Raw genomic sequence first — 20,959 nt, 5'->3', positions numbered from 1 at the left:
ATTGGTCTGACCAATTCTGAGAAATAGTATGGACAAAATGTGTGGAAGAATAAAAATAATAATAACTAGATTTGCCATTGCAAGCAATAGCGGATGGCACCCTTCCCCTATTGCCAGGTGAGCGGTAGCATTGGTAACGGCGGCCATTTTGGAAATTCCAAACTCAAAAGTCAAGTCTACATTAGCTGAGCAACATTTGTTATAAGTTTCAATAAATTTGAAGCATTTTGAAGTTTTTTGTATTTCTGCTGTTTCCATGGTAACGGCTGCCATTTTGGAAATTCCAAACTCAAAAGTCAAGTCTACATTAGCTGAGCAACATTTGTTATAAGTTTAAATAAATTTGAAGCATTTTGAAGTTTTTTGTATTTTTGCTGTTTCCATGGTAACGGCGGCCATTTTGAAAATTCCAAAGTCAAACCCCCGCTGCATTTTTTTCCCTGCATAATCATATACAATCATATACCATTTAATGTCTCTAGAATAAATTATACATTGATGTTCTAGAATGTTCTGTGAAAATTCAAAGTTTTGACCTTTTTGCATTGTTTCCATGGTAACAACAGCGATTTTGGAAATTCCAACGCCAAATTCCACATCTTCCAATGTTGCTCATTGTTACTGTGAAGTTTCATTAAGTTTGGAACATTTTGAGATTTTTGAAATTTTTGGAGTAGTTTCCATGGCAACATAGTAGTTCCAATGAGTGCCAAAATCATCCAACACCTGTATATAGTGGGCACCTACATTGTATTAAAATATAATGATTCTGAGTTAAATAGTATCCAAATAGTTCACCAAAACAAAAAACTGGATTTTTTCACCTTTGTTCTGTTTCCATGGTAACGGCAGCCATTTTTTACCATTCCAATGTCTCTTGCACAACTTCACATGGCGGTTCATAATATGGTATAGTTCCATCAACATGGGTTTGACCAATTCCGAGAAATAGCATGGACAAAATGTGTGGAAGAATAAAAATAATAATAATAAAAAGAAAAAAAAGAAACGTAGAATAACAATATGTCACCCCAACTCCGTTGAGGGTGCCATAATAATAATAACTAGATTTGCTATTGCTAGCAATAGCTGAGGATGGCACCCCGTACTGCACATTGTCACAGTAGCATCAACACTTATGAGTGTACAAAAGTCAAATGACATATCTCTATTATACATGACAGAATCAGCATTTGTTAACCCCCACCCCCCCCTTTTTTTTTCTTTTTCGTAGACTACGTTTCAGTTCTATACATAGTTTGGGAATCCTTTTAAATCTAAAATTAGACACGCGCGCGAGTAGGAAGGTGGTGTCACGTGATACTCAAGTATATTATCGTGGACTTAGCATATTAATATTCTTTTTAGAGGGGACCTTGGACAGACAACATGTGTATATATTGACGGAGCGGCGTATTAACTGTTCAATTTATTCTTCAATAGCTCGCGTATCATACAATACATGTAACTTATCGTGTACAATTTAATTACATGTTTATCGATTGATTTCAGCTAATGTGTAAATTTTAGCAGGTGTGTCATTCACGGATATGTACTTTAACGCAAGTGCAGAAATGTCAGTAATTTGTACTCTGAGTGTTTCTCGTTCTCTCGGTGGCGATTTTCTCTATAAAGCACATTAAATAAATTACATATTTTTTATTCTAGAATATTCTAGTACATGTTAGCAGTACAGCATTGCATGTGACCATATGCACATACTCCTAATTACGATTTCCGTGGAATTGTTGTTATATTTTAAAAGAAAATGCAGCTTAAATGCATTTTCCCATAGGGTCAGTGCTAAACTTTTGTCCAGTTTCCATGGCAACGGTAGAGATTTTGCAGAAGCTAAGTACTGGTGGTACCTCAGGGCACCACTGGCAACATTTGCACAAAGTTTCATTAGGCTGGCTCTTATAACAAAAGATTTAAAATTTTGAAATTTTTTCACATTTTTGCAGTTTCCATGGTAACGGCAGCCATTTTTTACCATTCTAATGTCTATTGCACATCTTAACATGGCGGTTCATATTATGGTATAGTTCCTTCAACATGGGTCTGGCCAATTACGAGAAATAGCGTGGACAAAATGTGTGGAAGAATAAAAATAATAATAACTAGATTTGCCATTGCAAGCAATAGCGGATGGCACCCTTCCCCTATTGCCAGGTGAGCGGTAGCATTGGTAACGGCGGCCATTTTGGAAATTCCAAACTCAAAAGTCAAGTCTACATTAGCTGAGCAACATTTGTTATAAGTTTCAATAAATTTGAAGCATTTTGAAGTTTTTTGTATTTTTGCTGTTTCCATGGTAACGGCGGCCATTTTGGAAATTCCAAACTCAAAAGTCAAGTCTACATTAGCTGAGCAACATTTGTTACAAGTTTCAATAAATTTGAAGCATTTTGAAGTTTTTTGTATTTTTGCTGTTTCCATGGTAACGGCGGCCATTTTTGAATATTCCAAAGTCAAACCCCCGCTGCATTTTTTTCTCTCCATAATCATATACAATCATATACCATTTAATGTCTCTAGAATAAATTATACATTGATGTTCTAGAATGTTCTGTGAAAATTCAAAGTTTTGACCTTTTTGCATTGTTTCCATGGTAACAACAGCGATTTTGGAAATTCCAACGCCAAATTCCACATCTTCCAATGTTGCTCATCGTTACTGTGAAGTTTCATTAAGTTTGGAACATTTTGAGATTTTTGAAATTTTTGGAGTAGTTTCCATGGCAACATAGTAGTTCTAATGAGTGCCAAAATCATCCAACACCTGTATATAGTGGGCACCTACATTGTATCAAAATATAATGATTCTGAGTTAAATAGTATCCAAATAGTTCACCAAAACAAAAAACTGGATTTTTTCACATTTGTTCTGTTTCCATGGTAACGGCAGCCATTTTTTACCATTCCAATGTCTCTTGCACAACTTCACATGGCGGTTCATAATATGGTATAGTTCCATCAACATGGGTTTGACCAATTCCGAGAAATAGCATGGACAAAATGTGTGGAAGAATAAAAATAATAATAATAAAAAGAAAAAAAAGAAACGTAGAATAACAATATGTCACCCCAACTCCGTTGAGGGTGCCATAAAAAGAAAAAAAAGAAACGTAGAATAACAATATGTCACCCCAACTCCGTTGAGGGTGCCATAACTAGATTTGTAATTGCTAGCAATAACGGATGGCACCCTTCCCCCATTGCCAGGTGAGCGGCAGCCATTTTGAAAATTCCAAAGTCAAATAGTGCATCTACAGATGTCTAGTAACATTTTTGCAAAGTTTCATTAAGTTTGAAGCATTTTGAAATTTTGGATAATTTTGCTGTTTCCATGGTAACGGCGGCCATTTTGAAAATTCCAAACTCAAAAGTCAAGTGTACATAAGCTAGGCAACATTTGTTATAAGTTTCCTTAAATTTGAAGCATTTTGAAGTTTTTCATATTTTTGCTGTTTCCATGGTAACGGCGGCCATTTTGAATATTCCAAAGTCAAACCCCCGCTGCAATGTTTTGCCCTCCATAAACATATACCATTTAATGTCTCTAGAATGAATTTAACATTGATGTTCTGGAATGTTCTGTGAAAATTCAAAGTTTTGACCTTTTTGCATTGTTTCCAAGGTAACAACAGATATTTTGGAAATTTCAACGCCAAATTACACATCTTCCAATGTTGCTCATCGTTACTGTGAAGTTTCCTGAAGTTTGGAGCATTTTGAGAATTTCGAAATTTTTGGTGTAGTTTCCATGGCAACATAGTAGTTCCAATGATCACCAAAATCATCCAACACCTGTATATAGTGGGCACCTACATTGTATTAAAATATAATGATTCTGAGATAAAGCATATCCAAACAGTTCACCAAAACAAAAAACTGGATTTTTTCACATTTGTTCTGTTTCCATGGAAACAGTAGCCATCTTGAACCATTCCATGCTTCCTGCAACTCTGCACCTGGGGGTCCTTACTATAGTAGAGTTCCATCAACATTAGTCCATTGGATTTCGAGAAATCACCTGGACAAAATTTGTTGCAAGAAGAAAAATAATAATAACTAGATTTGCCATTGCAAGCAATAGCGGATGGCACCCTTCCCCTATTGCCAGGTGAGCGGTAGCCATGGTTACGGCGGCCATTTTGGAAATTCCAAACTCAAAAATCAAGTCTACATTAGCTGAGCAACATTTGTTTTAAATTTCAATAAATTTGAAGCATTTTGAAGTTTTTCGTATTTTTGCTGTTTCCATGGTAACGGCGGCCATTTTGAATATTCCAAAGTCAAACCCCCGCTGCAATTGTTTCCCTCCACAATCATATACCATTTAATGTCTCTAGAACAAATTAAACATTAATGTTCTAGAATGTTCTGTGAAAATTCAAAGTTTTGACCTTTTTGCATTGTTTCCATGGTAACAACAGCGATTTTGGAAATTCCAACGCCAAATTCCACATCTTCCAATGTTGCTCATCGTTACTGTGAAGTTTCATTAAGTTTGGAACATTTTGAGATTTTTGAATTTTTTGGAGTAGTTTCCATGGCAACATAGTAGTTCCAATGAGTGCCAAAAATCATCCAACACCTGTATATAGTGGGCACCTACATTGTATTAAAATATAATGATTCTGAGTTAAATAGTATCCAAATAGTTCACCAAAACAAAAAACTGGATTTTTTCACATTTGTTCCGTTTCCATGGTAACGGCAGCCATCTTGAAAGTGCCAACCCCAAAAAGCAAATCTTCATCTGGTGGTTAACATTATGGTATAGTACCATCTTCTTGGGTCCATTCACATTAGAGTTCCAGACTGGACAAAAATGTGTGGAATAACTTCTTTCCCTCCATAATCATATACAATCATATACCATTTAATGTCTCTAGAATAAATTAAACATTGATGTTCTAGAATGTTCTGTGAAAATTCAAAGTTTTGACCTTTTTGCATTGTTTCCATGGTAACAACATCGATTTTGGAAATTCCAACGCCAAATTCCACATCTTCCAATGTTGCTCATCGTTACTGTGAAGTTTCATTAAGTTTGGAACATTTTGAGATTTTTGAATTTTTTGGAGTAGTTTCCATGGCAACATAGTAGTTCCAATGAGTGCCAAAATCATCCAACACCTGTATATAGTGGGCACCTACATTGTATTAAAATATATTGATTCTGAGTTAAAGCATATTCAAACAGTTCACCAAAACGAAAAACTGGATTTTTTCACAATTGTTCAGTTTCCATGGTAACGGCGGCCATTTTTTACCATTCCAATGTCTCTTGCACAACTTAACATGGCGGTTCATATTATGGTACAGATCCATCAACATTGGTCTGACCAATTCTGAGAAATAGTATGGACAAAATGTGTGGAAGAATAAAAATAATAATAATAATAAAAAGAAAAAAAAGAAACGAACAATAACAAGATGTCACCCCAACTCCGTTGAGGGTGCCATAATAAGAAAAAAAAGAAACGTAGAATAACAATACGTCACCCCAACTCCGTTGAGGGTGCCATAATAATAAGAAAAAAAGAAACGAACAATAACAATATGTCACCCCAACTCCGTTGAGGGTGCCATAATAACAAAGAAACGGAGGAAAAGCAATATGTCACCCGACATTGTCGATCGGGTGACATAACTAGATTTGCGATTGCAAGCAATAGCGGATGGCACCCTTCCCCTATTGCCAGGTGAGCGGTAGCCATGGTAACGGCGGCCATTTTGGAAATTCCGAACTCAAAAGTCAAGTCTACATTAGCTGAGCAACATTTGTTATAAGTTTCAATAAATTTGAAGCATTTTGAAGTTTTTTGTATTTTTGCTGTTTCCATGGTAACGGCGGCCATTTTGAATATTCCAAAGTCAAACCCCCGCTGCAATTTTTTCCCTCCACAATCATATACCCTTTAATGTCTCTAGAATAAATTAAACATTGATGTTCTAGAATGTTCCGTGAAAATTCAAAGTTTTGACCTTTTTGCATTGTTTCCATGGTAACAAGAGCGATTTTGGAAATTCCAACGCCAAATTCCACATCCTCCAATGTTGCTCATCGTCACTGTGAAGTTTCATTAAGTTTGGAACATTTTGAGATTTTTGAATTTTTTTGAGTAGTTTCCATGGCAACATAGTAGTTCCAATGAGTGCCAAAATCATCCAACACCTGTATATAGTGGGCACCTACATTGTATTAAAATATAATGATTCTGAGTTCAATCATATCCAAATAGTTCACCAAAACAAACTAGAATTGCCATTGCAAGCAATAGCGGATGTCACCCTTCCCCCAAATCGCCACTAAGCGGCAGCCATTTCAAAAACTTTTAACAGTGAATGCACATATTTGCATGGCTATGCATTTTTCTGTAAATTTTCAGTACATTTAGATCATTTTTAAAAACATGACATTTTTGCTGTTTCCATGGCAACGGCAGCCATTTTGAAATTTTCAAAGTCAAAAGTCTCATCTATACATGCCATTTTACAATAATATTAAGTTTCATTAAGTTTGGAGCATTTTGAAAATATTTGACAAATTTTCCAGTTTCCATGGCAACGGTAGCCATCTTAGAAATTCCAACTTCAAAAGTCTCATCCAGACTTGCCAGTCTACAATCATATGAAGTTTCATCAATTTTGGAGCATTTTGAAACTTTTGAAATTTTTGACATTTTGATTGGTTCCTATGGCAACAGAGACCATTCCCAAAATCTAATGGCATATACCACATTGGTACATGGGAGGGACCATACCATCAAAGTTTCGATCCATTTGACCTACCATATTAAGAAAGTTAATGCCACTTTAAGGTTTTTGGACCATTTTGACCTGTTTTGCATTGTTTCCATGGTAACGGCAGACATTTTCAAAATTACAACGCCAAATTCCACAATTTACAATGTTGCTCATCGTTACTGTGAAGTTTCATAAAATTTGGAGCATTTCCATATTTTGGAAATTTTTGGTGTAGTATCCATGGCAACATAGCAGTTCCAATGATTGCCAAAATCATCCCAAAGCAGTATATAGTGGGCACCTACATTGTATTAAAATCTAAAGATTTTAAGGTTAAGCATTCTCAAACAATTCACCTAACTCTAAAATTATATTTTTTCACCATTTTTCAGTTTCCATGGTGATGGCAGCCATTTTTTAAGTGCCAATATTAAAAAGCAACAGGAAAGTCAGTGTTCCTTGTTAAAGTGCACCATCATTCAGATTGGTTCCTTTGGCTCTGAGAAAGCGGGCGGACAAAATTAGGTGGAAGAAAAATAATAATAATAATAATACGGAAAAAGAAACAGAGGAAAAGCAATATGTCACCCGACATTGTCGATCGGGTGACATAAAAACTGGATTTTTTCACATTTATTCCGTTTCCATGGTAACGGCAGCCATCTTGAAAGTGCCAACCCCAAAAAGCAAATCTTCATCTGGTGGTTAACATTATGGTATAGTTCCATCTTCTTGGGTCCATTCATAATAGAGTTCCAGACTGGACAAAAATGTGTGGAAGAAAAATAATAATAACTAGATTTGCTATTGCTAGCAATAGCTGAGGATGGCACCCCGTACTGCACATTGTCACAGTAGCATTAATACTTATGAGTGTATAAAAGTCAAATGACATATCTATTATACATGACAGAATCAGCATTTCTTAACACCAAATCCCCCCCCCCCTCCTTTTTTTTTCTTTTCCGTAGAATACGTTTCAGTTCTATTCATAGTTTGGGAATCCTTTTAAATCTAAAATTAGACACACGCGCGAGTAGGAAGGTGGTGTCACGTGATACTGAAGTATATTATCGTGGACTTAGCATATTAATATTCTTTTTAGAGGGGACCTTGGACAGACAACATGTGTATATATTGACGGAGCGGCGTATTAAACTGTTCAATTTATTCTTCAATAGCTCGCGTATCACACAATACATGTAACTTATCGTGTACAATTTAATTACATGTTTATCGATTGATTTCAGCTAATGTGTATGTTTTAGCAGGTGTGTCATTTACGGATATGTACTTTAACGCAAGTGCAGAAATGTCAGTCATATGTACTCTGAGTGTTTCTCCTTCTCTCGGTGGCGATTTTCTCTTTAAAGCACGATTTTGTATAGAAAAGAAGCATACATATTTTTTATTCTAGCATATTCTAGTACATGTTAGCAGTACAGCATTGCATGTGACCATATGCACAGTACTCCTGATTACGATTTTCGTGGAGTTGTTGTTATATTTTTCAAGAAAATGCAGCTTAAATGAATTTTCCCATAGGATCAATGTTAAACTTTTGTCCAGTTTCCATGGCAACGGTAGAGATTTTGCAGAAGCTAAGTACTGTTGGTACCTCAGGGCACCACTGGCAACATTCACACAAAGTTTCATAAGGCTGGCTCTTATAACAAAAGATTTAAAATTTTGAAATTTTTTCACATTTTTGCCGTTTCCATGGTAACGGCAGCCATTTTTTACCAGTCTTGTGTCTCTTGCACATCTTAACATGGCAGTTCATATTATGGTATTGTTCCATCGACATGGGTCTGGCCGATTCCGAGAAATAGCATGGACAAAATGTGTGGAAGAATAAAAATAATAACTAGATTTGTAATTGCTAGCAATAACGGATGGCACCCTCGTCCCCCCATTGCCAGGCGAGCGGCAGCCATTTTGAAAATTCCAAAGTCAAAGAGTGCATCTACCTACACCTGCAAGTTATCATTTTTGCTAAATTTCATTAAGTTTGAAGCATTTTGAAATTTTGGACAATTTTGCTGTTTCCATGGTTACGGCGGCCATTTTGGAAATTCTAACTTCAAAATGCAACTCTGCACATGCCAGTTACTATTCCTATAAAGTTTCATCAAGTTTGCAGCACTTAATTTTTTTTTGAAATTTTGAACATTTGTGCTGCAACCATGGTTACAGTAGATAATTCCAAAATTCTAAAAGCAGACATCTCATTGCCACATGTCATGTTATATATCAATAGAGTTTCATTTACTTTGGTTCACTACTCTCTGAGAAAATGCTGATTTTATGCATTTTTCCATAGGGTCAATGCAAAACTTGGCCCCAGTTTCCATGACAACGGCGGCCATTTTGAACTATCCATATATTGTCCCCCGCTGCAATTTATTCCAACCATAATCATATATACCATTTAATGTCTCTAGAGTAAATTTAACATTGATGTTCTGGAATGTTCTGTGAAAAATTAAAGTTTTGACCTTTTTGCATTGTTTCCATGGTAACTACAGATATTTTGGAAATTCCAACGCCAAATGCCACATCTTCCAATGTTGCTCATCGTTACTGTGAAGTTTCATAAAGTTTGGAGCATTTTGATATTTTTGAAATTTTTGGTGTAGTTTCCATGGCAACATAGTAGGTCCAATGAGTGCCAAAATCATCCAACACCTGTATATAGTGGGCACCTACATTGTATTAAAATATGGTGATTCTGAGTGTAAGCATGTTCAAACAGTTCACCAAAACCAAAAACTAGATTTTTTCACATTTGTTCTGTTTCCATTGAAACGGTAGCCATCTTGAACCATTCCATGCTTACTGCAACTCTGCACGTGGGGGTCCTTATTATAGTAGAGTTCCATCAACATTGGTCCATTGGATTTCAAGAAATCCCCTGGACAAAATTTGTTGCAAGAAGAAAAATAAGAAAAACTAGAATTGCCATTGCAAGCAATAGCGGATGTCACCCTTCCCCTATTGCCACTAACCGGCAGCCATTTCAAAATGGTTGAACAGTGAATGCACATATATTTATGGCAATACATCTTTCTGTAAATTTTCAGTACATTCAGAGCATTTTAAAAAAATTTACATTTCTGCTGTTTCCATGGCAACGGCAGCCATTTTGAAAATTTCAAAGTCAAAAGTATCATCTGTACTTGGCAGTTAACAATAATATCAAGTTTCATTAAGTTCAAAGCATTTTGAGAAATTTTGACTTTTTTTGCAGTTTCCATGGCAACGGTGGCCATTTTGGAAATTCCAAAGTCAAAAGTCTCATCCAGACTTGCCAGTCAACTATCATATTAAGTTTCATCAATTTTGGAGCATTTTGAAATTTTTGAAACATTTGATCCTGTATCCATGGTAACAGAGTAGTTCCAATGATTGTCATAATCATTCAAAACCTGTATATAGTGGACAACTATATTGTATAAAAATTTGATGATTTTAAGTTCAAGCATACCAAAGTTATTCACCAAACCCGGAAGTTTTTGGAGCATTTTGACCTTTTTGCATTGTTTCCATGGAAACAGCAGACATTTTGGAAATTCCAACGCCAATTTCCACATCTACCAAAGTTGCTCATCGTTATGCTAGAATTTCAAAAAATTTGGAGCATTTTCATATTTTTGAAATTTTTGGTGTAGTATCCATGGCAACATAGTAGTTCCAATGATTGCCAAAATCATCCCAAACCAGTATATGGGTGGCACCTTCATTGTATTAAAATATGATGATTCTGAGTTTAAGCATCTCCAAATTATTCCAAAAAAACAAAAAGTGGAATTTTTCACAATTGTTCCGTTTCCATGGAAACGGCAGCCATCTTTTATGGTCTTAGACCCTACTGCAACCCGCAATTTTGTGTTCCCTATTATACTTAACTATCATTAAGATTGGTTCCATTGGCTACGAGAAAAGTGGCGGACAAAATAGTTGGAAGAATAATAATAATAACAAAGAAACAGAGGAAAAGCAATATGTCACCCGACATTGTCGATCGGGTGACATAACTAGCAATAACGGATGGCACCCTTCCCCCATTGCCAGGTGAGCGGCAGCCATTTTGAAAAATTCAAAGTCAAAGATAACATAAACAAATGCCTATTAACATTTTTGTAAAGTTTCGTCAATTTTGAAGCATTTTGAAATTTTTGACATTTTTGCTGTTTCCATGGTTACGGCGGCCATTTTGAAAATTCCAACTTCAAAAGTCAACTCTGCTTATGCCAGTGACCATTCCTGGAAAGTTTCATCCAGTTTGCAGCATTTTTATTTTTTTTGAAAATTTTGACCATTTTGCATTGTTTCCATGGTAACAACAGATATTTTGGAAATTCTAACTCCAAATGCCAAATCTTCTAATGTTGCTCATCGTTACTGTGAAGTTTCATGAAGTTTTGAGCATTTTGATATTTTTGAAATTTTTGGTGTAGTTTCCATGGCAACATAGTAGTTCCAATGAGTGCCAAAATCACCCAACACCTGTATATAGTGGGCACCTCCATTGTGTTAAAATATAATGATTCTGAGTTAAAGCATATCCAAACAGTTCACCAAAAACAAAAACTGGTTTTTTTCACGTTTGTTTCGTTTCCATGGTAACGGCAGCCATCTTGAACCATTCCATGCTTCCTGCAACTCTGCACATGGGGGTCCTTAATATAGTAAAGTTCTATCAACTTTGGTACTTTAGATTTGGAGAAATCGCCTGGACAAAATGTGTTGCAAGAAAAATAATAATAACTAGAATTGCTATTGCAAGCAATAGCGGATGTCACCCTCCCCCCCATTGCCACTAAGCGGCAGCCATTTCAAAAACTTTTAACAGTGAATGCACATATTTGCATGGCTATACATTTTTCTGTAAATTTTCAGTACATTTAGATCATTTTTAAAAATATGACATTTTTGCCGTTTCCATGGTAACGGCAGCCATTTTGAAAGTTTCAAAGTCAGGAGTCTCATCTATACATGCCAGTTTACAATATTATTAAGTTCATTAAGTTTGGAGCATTTTGAAAATATTTGACATTTTTCCAGTTTCCATGGCAACGGTAGCCATTTTGGAAATTCCAACTTCAAAAGTTTCATGCAGACTTGACAGTCAACAATCATAGTAAGTTTCATTACTTTTTGAGCATTTTGAAATTTTTGAAATTTGACATTTTGGCTGGTTTCTATGGTTACACAGACCATTCCAAATTTCTAATGGCAGATACCACATTGGTACATGGGAGGGAACATACCATCAGAGTTTCAATAGATTTGACCTACCCTTTTAAGAAAGTAAATGCCATTTTTAGGTGTTTTTGGACCATTTTGACCAATGTGCATTGTTTCCATGGAAACGGCAGACATTTTGGAAATTCCAACGCCAAATTCCACATCTACCAATGTTGCTCATCGTTACTGTGAAGTTTCATTAAATTTGGAGCATTTCCATATTTTGGTAATTTTTGGTGTAGTATCCATGGCAACATAGCAGTTCCAATGATTGCCAAAATCATCCCAAAACCAGTGTATAGTGGGCACCTACATTGTATCAAAATCTAAAGATTTTAAGGTTAAGCATTCTCAAACAATTCACCTAACTCCAAAATTATATTTTTTCACCATTTTTCTGTTTCCATGGTGATGGCAGCCATTTTTTAGTTCCAAAGTCAAAAAGTCTAAAGGAAATTCAGGGTTCCTTGTTATAGTGCACCATCATTCAGATTGGTTCCATTAGCTCTGAGAAAGCGGGCGGACAAAATTAGGTGGAAGAAAAATAATAATAATAATAATAATACGGAAAAAGAAACAGAGGAAAAGCAATATGTCACCCGACATTGTCGATCGGGTGACATAATAATAATAATAATAGTGAAAAAGAAACAGAGGAATAGCAATATGTCACCCGACATTGTCGATCGGGTGACATAATAATAGGGAAAAAGAAACAGAGGAAAAGCAATATGTCACCCGACATTGTCGATCGGGTGACATAACTAGAATTGCCATTGCAAGCAATAGCGGATGTCACCCTTCCCCCAATTGCCCCTAAGCGGCAGACATTTCAAAATTGTTGAAAAGTGAATGCACATATATGCATGGCAATACATCTTTCTGTAAATTTTCAGTACATTCAGAGCATTTTGAATAATTTCAAATTCTGCTGTTTCCATGGCAACGGCTGCCATTTTGAAAATTTCAAAGTCAAAAGTCTCATCTCTACCTACCAGTTAACAATAATATCAAGTTTCATTAAGTTTGGAGGATTTTGAAAATATTTGACATTTCTGCAGTTTCCATGGCAACAGTGGCCATTTTGGAAATTCCAACTCCAAAAGTCTAATCCAGACTTGCCAGTCAACAATCGTATTAAGTTTCATCAATTTTGAAGCATTTTGAAATTTTTGAAATATTTGATCCTGTATCCATGGTAACATAGTAGTTCCAATGATTGTCAAAATCATACAAAACCTGTATATAGTGGACAACTATATTGCATGAAGATTTGATGATTTTAAGTTTTAGCATACCAAAGTTATTTACCAAACCCGGACATTTTTGGAGCATTTTGACATTTTTGCATTGTTTCCATGGAAACGGCAAACATTTTGGAAATTCCAACGCCAAATTCCACATCTACCAAAGTTGCTCATCGTTATGTTACAGTTTCCAAAAAATTGGAGCATTTTCATATTTTTGACATTTTTGGTGTAGTTTCCATGGCAACATAGTAGTTCCAATGATTGCCAAAATCTTCCAAATGCAGTATATGGCCGCCACCTACATTGTATTAAAATATAATGATTCTGAGTTTAAGCATCTCTAAAATATTCACCAAAACCAAAAACTGGAATTTTTCACAATTGTTCCGTTTCCATGGTAACGGCAGCCATTTTTTATGCTTTTGAGACCTACTGCAACCCGAAATTTTTTGTTCCTCATTATAGTCAACTATCATTTAGATTGGTTCCATCGTCTCCGAGAAAAGTGGCGGACAAAATAGTTGGAAGAATAATAATAATAACAAAGAAACAGAGGAAAAGCAATATGTCACCCGACATTGTCGATCGGGTGACATAATAATAAGAAAAAAAAGAAACGTAGAATAACAATACGTCACCCCAACTCCGTTGAGGGTGCCATAATAAAAAGAAAAAAAAGAAACGTAGAATAACAATATGTCACCCCAACTCCGTTGAGGGTGCCATAATGATACGCAAAGCGAATTAAAGGTGTTTTCTTTCATGAATTTAACGGAGAAGATACGTGTATTGGTTGATTGATGGTTTGTGATCATGATTGATCAATCAATCAATTGATCGATCGTTTGATTGATTGATTGATTGATTGATTGATTGATCGAATGATTGACAGTTTGTAAAAATAGCGATGGGACGTTTATTTCGGATTCTGCACTTGATTGATATCAACACTTGATTGATTGATCGATCTCTAATCATGATTTGATCATGATTTGATCACTCTGATCATGATTTGATCGTTTGATTGATTTATTAATCGAATGATTGACAGTTTGTAAAAATAGCGACGGGACGTTTATTTCGGATTCTGCACTTGATTGATTACTTGTTTGATATCAACACTTGATTGATTGATTGATCGATCGATCAATCGATCTCTAATCATGATTTAATCAATGTGATCATGATTTGGTCACTCTGATCATGATTTGGTTGATTGATCAATACTTTCTGTAGCCGAAAATGACATATTTTGCATGGGTTTTTTCATTGTCTATATGTTTCGTGTTGTTCAGTGACAAATATCTCACGCACAATTTTACATGTAGTATTGAGAACAACTCTTACATCCGAAAAAAAAAAGAATTGCGACTGAGTTATTATAACACTAGATTTGCTATTGCTAGCAATAGCTGAGGATGGCACCCCGTACTGCACATTGTCACAGTAGCATTAATACTTATGAGTGTATAAAAGTCAAATGACATATCTATTATACATGACAGAATCAGCATTTCTTAACACCAAATCCCCCCCCCTCCTTTTTTTTTCTTTTCCGTAGAATACGTTTCAGTTCTATTCATAGTTTGGGAATCCTTTTAAATCTAAAATTAGACACACGCGCGAGTAGGAAGGTGGTGTCACGTGATACTGAAGTATATTATCGTGGACTTAGCATATTAATATTCTTTTTAGAGGGGACCTTGGACAGACAACATGTGTATATATTGACGGAGCGGCGTATTAAACTGTTCAATTTATTCTTCAATAGCTCGCGTATCACACAATACATGTAACTTATCGTGTACAATTTAATTACATGTTTATCGATTGATTTCAGCTAATGTGTATGTTTTAGCAGGTGTGTCATTTACGGATATGTACTTTAACGCAAGTGCAGAAATGTCAGTCATATGTACTCTGAGTGTTTCTCCTTCTCTCGGTGGCGATTTTCTCTTTAAAGCACGATTTTGTATAGAAAAGAAGCATACATATTTTTTATTCTAGCATATTCTAGTACATGTTAGCAGTACAGCATTGCATGTGACCATATGCACAGTACTCCTGATTACGATTTTCGTGGAGTTGTTGTTATATTTTTCAAGAAAATGCAGCTTAAATGAATTTTCCCATAGGATCAATGTTAAACTTTTGTCCAGTTTCCATGGCAACGGTAGAGATTTTGCAGAAGCTAAGTACTGTTGGTACCTCAGGGCACCACTGGCAACATTCACACAAAGTTTCATAAGGCTGGCTCTTATAACAAAAGATTTAAAATTTTGAAATTTTTTCACATTTTTGCCGTTTCCATGGTAACGGCAGCCATTTTTTACCAGTCTTGTGTCTCTTGCACATCTTAACATGGCAGTTCATATTATGGTATTGTTCCATCGACATGGGTCTGGCCGATTCCGAGAAATAGCATGGACAAAATGTGTGGAAGAATAAAAATAATAATAAAAAGAAAAAAAAAGAAACGTAGAATAACAATATGTCACCCCAACTCCGTTGAGGGTGCCATAACTAGAATTGCCATTGCAAGCAATAGCGGATGTCACCCTGGTTCCCCAATTGCCACTAAACGACAACCATTTCGAAATGTTTCATCAGTAAATGTAGATAAATCCATAACAAAAGATCTTTCTTTCAGTTTTCATAGCTTTATGTACGTTTTTCTGTTGTTAACAATTGTGCCGTTTCCATGGCAACGGCGGCCATTTTGGAAATTCCGAACTCAAAAGTCAAGTCTACATTAGCTAGGCAACATTTGTTTTAAGTTTCATTAAATTTGAAGCATTTTGGAGTTTTTCATACTTTTGCTGTTTCCATGGTAACGGCTGCCATTTTGAAAATTCCAAAGTCTAACTTCTTCTGCAAATTGATCTCTCCATAATTATATACCATCATATACCATTTAATGTCTCTAGAATGAATTTAACACTTATGTTCTGGAATGTTCTATGAAAATTTCACCCCCTCAAATTATGTCAAGAGACCCCCCAGTTGAAAAAAAATGTACCATGTTGCAGTGTGCATGAGTCTCTTAATATCATAGAAGTTTCATATCAATTGGAACACATTTCTATTTTTCATATTTTTGCTGTTTCCATGGCAATGGCAGCCATTTTTTTAATTCCAAGGTAAGGTGCAAAACTGCACATGGTGATTAACATTATGGTATAGTTCCATCAACATTGGTCCATTCAATTCTGAGAACTAAGCCGGACAAAAAGTGTGGAATAAAAATAATAAGAAAAAAAGAATCGTACAATAACAATATGTCACCCGACCTCCGTCAGGGTGACATAAAAATAAAAAAAACAAAAAGAAACGTAGAATAACAATATGTCACCCAAACTCCGTTTAGGGTGCCATAACTAGAATTGCCATTGCAAGCAATAGCGGATGTCACCCTGGTCCACCAATTGCCACTAAACAGCAGCCATGGTAACGGCAGCCATTTTGGAAATTCCAAAGTTGAATGCGGCATCTAAATTTACAAGTTAACATTTATGTAACGTTTCATACATTTTTTAAGAATTTTCAAAATTTTGCTATTTTTGAACAGTTTCTATGGCAACATTTGAAAATGCCAGTCTTACTGCTTCTTCATATTGTACTCCCCATAATATTATACCATCATATTACATTTAAGGGTTATAGAATTAATTTAACCCTAATGTTCTGGAATGTTCCATGAAATTTTTCATATTTTTGCTGTTTCCATGGCAATGGCAGCCATGTTTTTAATTCCAAAGTCAGGTGCACAACTAGATATGGTGATCAACATTATGTTATAGTTCCATCAGCATTGGTCCATTCAGTTCCGAGAACTAAGCTGGACAAAAAGTGTGGAATAAGAATAATAACTAGAATTGCTATTGCAAGCAATAGCGGATGTCACCCTTCCCCCCATTGCCACTAAGCGGCAGCCATTTCAAAAACTTTTAACAGTGAATGCACAGATTTGCATGGCTATACATTTTTCTTTATATTTTCAGTACATTTAGATTATTTTTAAAAACATGACATTTTTGCTGTTTCCATGGCAACGGCAGCCATTTTGAAATTTTCAAAGTCCAAAGTCTCATCTATACATGCCAGTTTAAAATAATATTAAGTTTCATTAAGTTTGGAGCATTTCGAAAATATTTAACATTTTTCCAGTTTCCATGGCAACGGTAGCCATTTTTGAAATTCCAACTTCAAAAGTCTCATGCAGACTTGACAGTCAACAATCCTTTTAAGTTTCATCAATTTTAGAGCATTTTGAAACTTTTGAAATTTTTGACATTTTAATTTGTTCCTATGGCAACAGAGACCATTCCCAAAAGTTAATGGCATATACCACATTGGTACATGGGAGGGAACATACCATCAAAGTTTCGATCAATTTGACCTACCATTTTAAGGAAGTAAATGCCACTTTAAGGTTTTTGAACCATTTTGACCTGTTTTGCATTGTTTCCATGGTAACGGCAGACATTTTTGAAATTCTAATGCCAAATTCCACATCTACCAATGTTGCTCATCGTTACTGTAAAGATTCGTTAAATTTGGAGCATTCTGATATTTTTGAAATTTTTGGTGTAGTTTCCATGGCAACATAGTAGTTCCAATGATTGAAAAAATCCTCCAAAACCAGTATATAGTGGGCACCTACATTGTATCAAAATACAATGATTCTGAGTTTAAGCATATCCAAATAATTCATTAAAACCAAAAACTGGATTTTTTCACAATTGTTCTGTTTCCATGGTAACGGCAGCCATTTTTTAGTTCCAAAGTTGCACTGCAACTCGAAAGTCAGGGTTCCTTGTTATAGTGAACTATCATTTAAATTGGTTTCTTTGATTCCGAGAAAGCGGTCGGACAAAATTAGGTGGAAGAAAAATAATAATAATACGGAAAAAGAAACAGAGGAATAGCAATATGTCACCCGACATTGTCGATCGGGTGACATAAAAAAGAATCGAACAATAACAATATGTCACCCGACCTCCGTCAGGGTGACATAATAAGAAAAAAAAGAAACGTAGAATAACAATATGTCACCCCAACTCCGTTGAGGGTGCCATAACTAGATTTGTAATTGCTAGCAATAACGGATGGCACCCTCGTCCCCCCATTGCCAGGCGAGTGGCAGCCATTTTGGAAATTCCAAAGTCAAAGAGTGCATCTACACTTGCTAATTATCATTTTTGCAAAATTTCATTAAGTTTGGAGCATTTTGAAATTGTGGACAATTTTGCTGTTTCCATGGTTACGGCGGCCATTTTGGAAATTCCAACTTCAAAATGCAACTCCGCACATGCCAGTCACTATTCCTGTAAAGTTTCATCCAGTTTGCAGTACTTAATTTTTTTTGGAAATTTTGAACATTTGTGCTGCAACCATGGTTACAGTAGATAATTCCAAAATTCTAAAAGCAGACATCTCATTGCCACATGTCATGTTATATATCAGTACAGTTTCATTTACTTTGGTCCTCACTCTCGGAGAAAATGCTGATTTTATGCATTTTTCCATAGGGTCAATGCAAAACTAGGCCCCAGTTTCCATGACAGCGGCGGCCATTGTGAACTATCCAAATATTGTCTTGACACCTTGGCATACTGGAGAACATTTTCATAAAGTTTCATCCAGTTGGATCTTATAACGAAAGAGTTCGAATTTTTGATATTTTAGCTGTTTCCATGGTAACGGCAGCCATTTTGAAAATTCCAAAGTCAAACTGGAAATCAGCACATGCCAGTTAACATTCCTGTGGAGTTTCTTCCAGTTTGGAACACTTTGATTTTTTTCGCATTTGTGCTGTTTCCATGGAAACGGCGGCCATCTTTTACCATTCCATACCAAGGTGCACAACTTTACATGGGGGTCCTCCTTATAGTAAAGTTCCATCAACATTGGTCCATTGGATTCCGAGAAACACGACGGACAAAATGTGTGGAAGAAGAAAAAGAAAAATAAGACTAGATTTGTAATTGCTAGCAATAACGGATGGCACCCTTGTCCCCCCATTGCCAGGCGAGCGGCAGCCATTTTGAAAATTCCAAAGTCAAAGAGTGCATCTACACATGCAAGTCATCATTTTTGTAAAATTTCATTAAGTTTGGAGCATTTTGAAATTTTGGACAATTTTGCTGTTTCCATGGTTACGGCGGCCATTTTGGAAATTCCAACTTCAAAATGCAACTCCGCACATGTCAGCCACTATTTCTGTGAAGTTTCATCCAGTTTGCAACACTTTATTTTTTTTGGAAATTTTGAACATTTGTGCTGCAACCATGGTTACAGTAGATAATTCCAAAATTCTAAAAGCAGACATCTCATTGCCACATGTCATGTTATATATCAATACAGTTTCATTTACTTTGCTGCACTATTCTCTGAGAAAATGCTGATTGTATGCATTTTTCCATAGGGTCAATGCAAAACTTGGCCCTAGTTTCCATGACAACGGCGGCCATTTTGAACTATCAAAATATTGTTTTGACATCTTGGCATACTGGGTCACATTTTCATAAAGTTTCATCCAGCTGGATGTTATAATGAAAGAGTTAGAATTTTTGATATTTGAGCTGTTTCCATGGTAACGGAAGCCGTTTTGGAAATTCGAAAGTCAAACTGCAAATCATCTCATGCCAGTTACCATTCCTGTGGAGTTTCTTCCAGTTTGGAACACTTTGAATATTTTCGGATTTTTGCAGTTTCCATGGAAACGGCAGCCATCTTGGCCATTCCAAAGTCAGGTGCACAACTTCATATGCTGACAAAAAGTGTTGAAGAAGAATAATAAAAATAAGGAAAAAAAGAAACGTACAATAACAATACGTCACCCCAACTCCGTTGAGGGTGCCATAACTAGATTTGCCATTGCAAGCAATAGCGGATGGCACCCTTCCCCTATTGATAGCCGAGCGGCAACAATCTAGAAGATTCCAAAGTCAAAGAGTGCATTTACACATTCAAATGATCATTTTTGTAAAGTTTCATTAAGATGGGAGCATTTTAATATTTTGGATATTTTAGCTGTTTCCATGGTTACGGCGGCCATTTTGAAAATTCAAACTTTAAAATTCACATCTTCCAATGTTGCTAATCATTACTGTGAAGTTTTATTAAGTTTGGAGCACTTTGATATTTTGAACGATTTTTCTGTTTCCATGGTAACGGCGGCCATTTAAAAAATTCCAACTTCAAAAGTCAAATCTGTTTATGCCATTGACCATTTATGTCAAGTTTCATCCAGTTTGCAGCATTTTTATTTTTTTTTGAAATTTTTGACCTTTTTGCATTGTTTCCATGGTAACGATAGCTATTTTGGAAATTCCAACTCCAAATGCCACATCTTCTAATGTTGCTCATCGTTTTTGTGAAGTTTCAGATAGTTTGGAGCATTTTGAGATTTTTGAAATTTTTGGTGTTGTTTCCATGGCAACATAGTAGTTCCAATGAGTGCCAAAATTATCCAACATTTGTATATAGTGGGCACCTACATTGTATCAAAATATAATGATTCTGAGTTAAAGCATATCCAAACAGTTCACCAAAACCAAAAACTGGAATTTTTCACATTTGTTCTGTTTCCATGGAAACGGTGGCCATCTTAGACCATTCCATAGCAAGATGCACAACTTCATATGGGGGTCCTCATTATAGTAGAGTTCCATCAACATTGGCCCATTTGATTCCGA

This window comes from Mytilus galloprovincialis, chromosome 1, assembly GCF_965363235.1.
Source record: "Mytilus galloprovincialis chromosome 1, xbMytGall1.hap1.1, whole genome shotgun sequence".
Taxonomy (NCBI): Eukaryota; Metazoa; Mollusca; class Bivalvia; order Mytilida; family Mytilidae; genus Mytilus; species Mytilus galloprovincialis.
This window is presented reverse-complemented; position numbering follows the sequence as displayed.